This window comes from Helianthus annuus, chromosome 13 (genome assembly GCF_002127325.2).
Source record: "Helianthus annuus cultivar XRQ/B chromosome 13, HanXRQr2.0-SUNRISE, whole genome shotgun sequence".
Lineage (NCBI taxonomy): Eukaryota > Viridiplantae > Streptophyta > Magnoliopsida > Asterales > Asteraceae > Helianthus > Helianthus annuus.
The window spans coordinates 82,335,139-82,342,552 of record NC_035445.2 but is presented as its reverse complement, the minus strand read 5'-3'; positions in this window follow the sequence as shown (position 1 = coordinate 82,342,552).

Below are 7,414 nucleotides of genomic sequence, written 5' to 3'. Positions count from 1 at the left end.
GCGGCGAGTAGGTAAGTCTCTTCAATCGTTGCTGGCTTGGCGGCGTGAACAAAGTCGGCTACACAATCGGGCAGAGCTCGAATGTACTTTTTGATGGCTTGGTCTGAGGTCTTGACTTGGTCGGGACAAATGATGCTAAGCTGCTTGAAGCGAGCAGTGAGAGCAGCGTTGTCTCCATCCTTCTGCTTGATTACCCAGAACTCGTCCTCCAGCTTCTGGCGTTCATGAGGAGGGAAGAATTCGTCGATCATAATTGCCTTCAATTCCTCCCATGTTAGCTCATAAGCTGCATCACTTCCACGCTTGTTTCGTTCGGCCGTCCACCAGTCTAGAGCACGGGACTGGAAGACGCCTGTAGCATTGAGAGTGCGGAGATGTTTAGGACATCCGCTCTGGCGCAGAGTGACTTCGACTGAGTCGAACCAGTGAAACATGGTTGTAGGACCATCTTCGCCAGTGAACTCTTTGGGTACGCATGCTTTGAACTGCTTGAAGCTGAAAGCAGTCTTGCTTGAATCCTTAGGATTTTCAGCTCGGGATTCTTCAGACGTTTTGCTGGCATTTTCATACACTTCACTCACGACTTTTGCCACTTGCTTGGAGATGATAGCAGCGAGGCGTCGGTCTCTCTTTTCTTGACGAGTCAGACGGTGTCGTGATCCAGACGACGACATGGTCTGCATTAGACATCGTCACGAGACTCAATCATAACGAAATCGAATCTCACCTCACACGTCTAGACTACTAAAGCTTAGAATCACGTCGAATCACGTAACATATAAGCACAGAATCACATATACACCTAATCATGGAGCACAGAAGCACATAGAGCACATAGGTCACGAAAGCACACAAGCACGTAGAGCACAAAAAAACACAGAAGCACAATACACATTAAGCATAGAAACCTATTCTTCAAAGCTCGCGTGTCGTTCGGATAGCATATCGAATAGCATCGTATAGCCTAACTTAGTCGTATAGCATAACATAGTATGGTATCGTCTAGATTTGCGACAACTGGATGTCGAATTGAGATAGAACAGAAAATGCGAGTCGTGTGTGTTGATCGAAATGACAGCAAAATCGAATGATGTCCAAAATATAAACATGTAAATAGATAAAGTACACAGAAACACATAAAATCAACGAGTTATCAGAGTACGCGGCTGCGGTTCTCAGAATCGAAACACATAAAAGTCGAGAGGTAGATTGTCTACGGCTACTAGACATCGACTACCCAAAGCGATTCGACTGTTCGCAACGGACTTGTTGTCACTTTCAACGCTCGGGCTCGTGTCCTTGCCTCGATTCTTGGGCATTGAACACGTATTCCCTAGGTCATACTTCGTGAGTTCAGGTCGTTGGAGTCCATCGAGGCCTTGGTGAGATAAATAAAGTCCAGAACAAACTGCCAAGGTTAGGGTTTCACCCCTTGGCTTAGCAATTTATTCCTTGTTTTAAGAAAATTTAAGGAGAATTTTCATCAAAATGAGGGTTTCACTCCTGATTTGGTATAATTCTCCTTATATGTAATTGAAAATATTAGGATAAGCATGAGTAAATGGATAAAATCATCATAAGTCAGCTAATTTAGTCGGGAGTTTGTGGTCTTCACACCTATTCCTGACTGAATCGCCTGACTTTAATTGAAAATTCGAGTGCAGTGATAGCGAAGGATTGCAGAATAAGGCACATAAACTTGGTCTGCTGGTTCCTAACTATAGTCTAGGTCTCTAAGACAGCGACCCGGACTAGGTCGTGTCTCACCTAATTCCCTATAGTTATGGCTCTGATACCAATCTGTCACACCCCAACCGATGGCGGAATCATCGGGGCGCGACACTGAGCGAAACAGATTGTCCAGAAGTTTCCATAACAACTATTCATAAAATCCAGTTAAAGATACGTCCCATACCGTATCCCGAATAAACAAATATATTATTACAGATAACAACCAAACAAGTAGTTCTATTCCGACAACTCAGATTCAAATATTCTTACAGCAATTATTTATCTGCTTCTAGACCCCTATTCTGTTGACTTTCTGGCTGTAATGCCAGAGGACAAGATCTACAGACAACTATGCCCCAGACGCTTGTTCTTGGCAGACAACCATTTGTTGGGGGCTTCTAGAAACTTATTCTAGCCTCGCTTTCCTAGCAAATAAGCATCCTAAATACCTGTCACATACGTTAAAATAAAGTCAGTACACATAATGTAAAGGTGAGCATACAAGTTTGATAATAGCATATAGAGTTTGAATAGTTTACGCATAACCAGCACGTACACAGAGGAAAACGAAGCATGTTAATTATCGACATGGATCTATCGATACCAATGACTGCGGGTTGACCGTCCGAGACGGTTCGCAATACATGATTACCACCGTAATCCATGCAAGTAATTGTCCTTAACAACCCCCGTGTGAACGGGTGCTGAGTCCAAACTATAGTACTACGTCGTTAAGGCAGGTAGACAGCATTCCACGTGTAAACACAATCAACAAGCATTCATTAAGTCACGTAATACATGCATATTGGTTAGCGTTCAAATAGTTTGGGTAGTGTGATCGATTGTGTTTTGATATAAGCAACGTATGTAACACCCAAAAGTGCTAAAAGCAAAAAGGGATCGAGTATACTCACAGTGATTGATTATGGATTGAAGGGAGCGCTGAGAGTAGGATTAGCCTGAATAGTTCGATAGCATAACAATGAGTAACGCGGAAATGTAAACAAGTGTGAATGGATCGAATAGGCTGGTCTATCGAACGGCAGGTTCGATCGAACAGGCTGTTCGATCGGCTGGTATGTCCGTTGAACAGTCCTGTTCGATCGGCCGGTAGGCTCGATCGGCTGGGCCATTCGAGTGGATTGTTTCTTCCTCTAGTGTGTTTGTGTTTGAGGATTTGAACTTTTGAAGTTTTCATTGTAGTATATGAGAACACTAAAGTGTTCTTACCTTTCAGGTCGATCGATCGAACGGTCCGTTCGATCGGCCGGCTTAACCGATCGGCTGGGAACTTTAGAAGTGGTTCTCAACAGGATGTCGCTCGATCGAACAGACTGTTCGATCGGCTGGCATTCCCTACTACGAACGAGCTGTAAAATCGATCAAGTATTGAAGCATAGTATCTCATGATCCGAACAGTCATGTTCACCAATCGAGTATCATATTCGATCGAACACCACTTCGTTAATACCATACCTCAGGAAGTTTGAAAGGTGAGACGCCATGTGCTAGCCGATCGGCTGGCCCGGTCGATCGGCTGGCATGTCCGATCGGCTGGGCTGTTTGAACAGCCTAGCCGTTCGGCCAGCAAGTCTGACCTGGTCGGCCTTTCGTCTAACTTTTGGCTGTTTAATTACTTGTCGTGCTTTCAAGGTAACTTGACGGCGAGTTAAACCGTAGAACGTGGGTTCTTACTTGTTACACCGGTTCAGACAGGAATCACCCAAATCCAGCCGGTGAACTGCTCGGAACGGTAAGTTGACGTTTAACCCGAAATCGGTGAACCTTGTACATAGAACCCGAATCTTGAACCTCTTAGCTGTTAGAATGATTAGTTAGCCAGTTCAAGCTCCGTTTCTACCGGTTTTAAGGTTTTCGAGTGTAAAGGTTGAAAAAAGTTGGAAATCATTCATAAAAATGTTAAGTTTCTTACAAATCTTAGTTTGTTTATGTGGAAACCGGTCAGACCTAAGCTATTCATGGTTGGATGAGGCCAAAGTTTGGTGTTCTTCAAGAACACCGTGATGACATCACCCAAGAACACTTAGATCTTGGTGATTTCACGGTTAGAAATCGAGTTTTGAAAGATAGAAAGGTGTAGAATCATGTAGTGATCAAAATCGTACAAGAATTAGAGTGAAAACTTACCGGAGTTGAGAGAAATCGGAGAAAAAGGTGAAGAAGAAGGCTGGTTCGGTCAGAGCTTTCCAAAAATAGAAAGTGTGACAATGACAGCCCTATTTATAGGCTCCAAAAGAGGAAAGTGGCAGCCGATCGGCCGGGAGCTCCGATCGAATGGGCTGCTCGATCGGCTAGGAAGATGCTAGCCGATCGGCTGGCCTGTTCGATCAGGATACCTCCTGTTCGATCCGCGACCCCTCTTGAGTATTTCGCGACGATTTTCGATGTTTCGATTTCGATGGACGATGATATGAATACGATAGAGTTCATAGTCAAATTACTTTCAGTCCCAACTACTATATCTAACATACAATCTTCTATAAGTCACGTTTCGATGTCGGTTTCGGTTGAGTTCGATTGCTTTTCGAGTTTCGATTCGATTTTTGATTGATTCGCTTGAATACCACACCAAACATATGAGTAAACACACACAAGTAACACATAAGGCACACACACACGTATAACAATACCAGAGTTCGCATAATTCGAGTCTCGAGTTTGATTGATGAATCGATTAACTTGATTATTGATTGATTAAATTTATCTCATTGTTACTTCCTACTATTCACAGTCGTAAATCGGTTGCATTGATTAAACATTCGATTACTTCGATTCTTTCTGATTACAGCACTTACTCCACAGAATACAACTAAAACATAATATAGGCTATCTATAGTCAAAGAAAGTCAAAGTTGACTTGGACTTTGACTTTGACTTTGACATTCGAAAACACGGGGTGTTACAATCATTGCACCCCCTGTCCCAATAAGGTGAGCAGACTGACTAGATGGGGCAAGAATCTGACACTCTCCTGATCCCACCACGTTCACAATCGCGACATACACCCTGATAAGGGCATCCTAAGCATCACATATAGGCTCCGTATGACCAAGCTCATCACCTGGCTCAAGATCCACTTTCTCCTTAACATAGCAATAAATCGTTATCACCCTATGCTTAGACCCCGGAAACGGATCCGCCACCTTAACCTTCGCCCCCGTATCTTGTCTAATCGAGTCTATAGGCTTCCCAATCACACTCCTGATAAACCAATCCGGACATAATATCCTATACACAACTAACTCACCATTCTCCCGCTCCTTATCATACTTATTGTTATTGTTAGTCTTATAATTGTTATTACTTCTATCGTCTCTTTCGTTCCCTCGTCTTCGCTGATTCTTGTTATAGTTCCGGTCCCACACCCTTTCTCTGTTACCAATCTGTTGTCTTCCATTCTCACCCATACTTTATACAATTCCTGTATGTATTATAGAATAATTGATAAAGTAACTAAACGTGTCAGATATATTGATATAACAACAACATTATGATACGAATTATTAATTAATAATGATCATGAGGTGAAATTGTTACATGAATTAATATAGGATAAGAACCTGATGAGATGAACGGTAAAGAAAGTACCAAATTGAGTAGAAAACCCCTAGGATTTGCTGCGAATGGATGCAAACTGTGTGTGTTGAAGTAACAAATACCAAGGAGATGCAGCTGCTTGATGAGGGTAAGAAGCAGTTTTAGTTTTGATTGGTTTGCTGTGTACGCCGTATTTTTTCTGCTCTGTTGCTTGTTCTGCTTTCTTTGGTTATGCCTTTGTCAGGCAGGCAGTTTTGAGTTTTAATTTCAAAAATAAAATTCTCACCTTTCTAACCATATTCTTTTCAAATATGGAGAGTTGTCCATTAGCAAACTTTTTTGGGACCCACCAAGTACACATGTTCAGCCAATAAAATGGTAAAATACCCTGACACACACTCAGTGCGTGTGTACTATTTTGTCATTATGTTGTTTAATTTAACATAACATTGTGTGTACTATTTTCTCATGTTATGTTGTTTAATTTAACATAGTAAACTACAATTTGAGTCCATGTTTATTTGTACATGTTATGTTGTTTCCTTTAATAGGACTGATTGAGTTTGATGTTAGTTATAGGATCAATTGCAGATGCATGTAGGGACGATCATAGTGCACAAACAGGTTGTAGAGTCAACTGCACTCTGTTTGACCTGTTTACACAGTCAACAACACATTAGTTGCATGATCTTCTATATAACAGTCCACTTAGAGTTTGATGTTAGCACATTTTTCAACTGCACGTTACTTGCTGGATCAATTGCATATTATAGGATGCTTGATGTTCAGCAAGTTGCACCTTATAGGATGTTTGATGTTTAGCAAGTTGCGCATTATAAGAGGTTTTATGTTTAGCAAGTTTGATGTTAGTTTTTAGGAACACAGTGCAGGATCATAGTTTTGATGTTTAATTATAGTTATGAGAGTTTAGAGAACTCGTCCTTCCCGGGCGAGTTTCGACCCCATTTTTTACACCCCTAGTTTAAGACGTTTCAAAGCCGGGTGTAAAAAAAGTACAAAATAATTCGAAGTTTGTTTTCGACCCCTTACAACAGCTGTAACAAGCTGATGACATATGCATCACAACACCTTTTTACAGCATTTACGGCTGCTGTAAATTAAAGAAAAAAACGATTTTTTTTTGAAAAAGTTGATTTTTTTAAGGATTTTCGTAAGGCTGAGTTCTCTAAGTTCTCACAACTCGTATTACTTTACTAATTATAAGTATTACTTTAGATGATTATCTATGCGTTATTGTAGTTTTTTCCTCAATGTTTCCATCATTAAAATGTTGATGTGTTGTGATTACAATGCAACTGTCTAAGACCACTTGTAATTCAGGTGAGGCATCTACCATCACCCTAAGATGCAATTGTCACACCACAAATCCATTGCTTCGCGTAATTTCCCATTACTCCATTTTTATAATTTAGCCACAAATGCAATATATGTAAACTACGAAAGTCCTTGTATGGACTTAAACAAGCACCTCGAGCGTGGTATTTAGAACTCACCACATTTCTATTATCTTGCGGTTTCACTAAATCACAATCGGATGCATCATTTTTTATTTATCATCACAATGGCAAAACTATATACTTTATGGTATATGTGGATGATATTGTCTTAACAGGAAATTGCACAAAATTTATAGAGGACTTTGTGGCTAAATTATCCAGCAGGTTCTCAATCAAAGATCTTGGTCCACTTCATCAATTCTTGGGGATTGAAGTCATCCCAACAAGTTCTGGTTTGTTCTTGTCTCAACATAGACATATTTCGGACCTCCTGCAAACTGTTCATATGGATGGAGCAAAAGATGTGTCTACACCACTAAGCTCTTCTGAACCGCTCTCACCTGATGACGGGTCCACTCGTATTGATCCAACTCCATACCGCAAGATCCTTGGCTCTCTTCAGTACTTGGCCTTTACACGACTAGATGTGTGCTTTGCGGTAAACAAACTATCGCAATACATGCATGCTCCAACAACAAAGCATATGCAGGCCCTTAAACGAGCTCTACGGTATCTAAAAGGTACAATTTATTACGGGTTGTTTCTTAACAAAAACACTCCGCATATTATCAATGCATTTGCCGACTCGGATTGGGGTGGAGTCAACG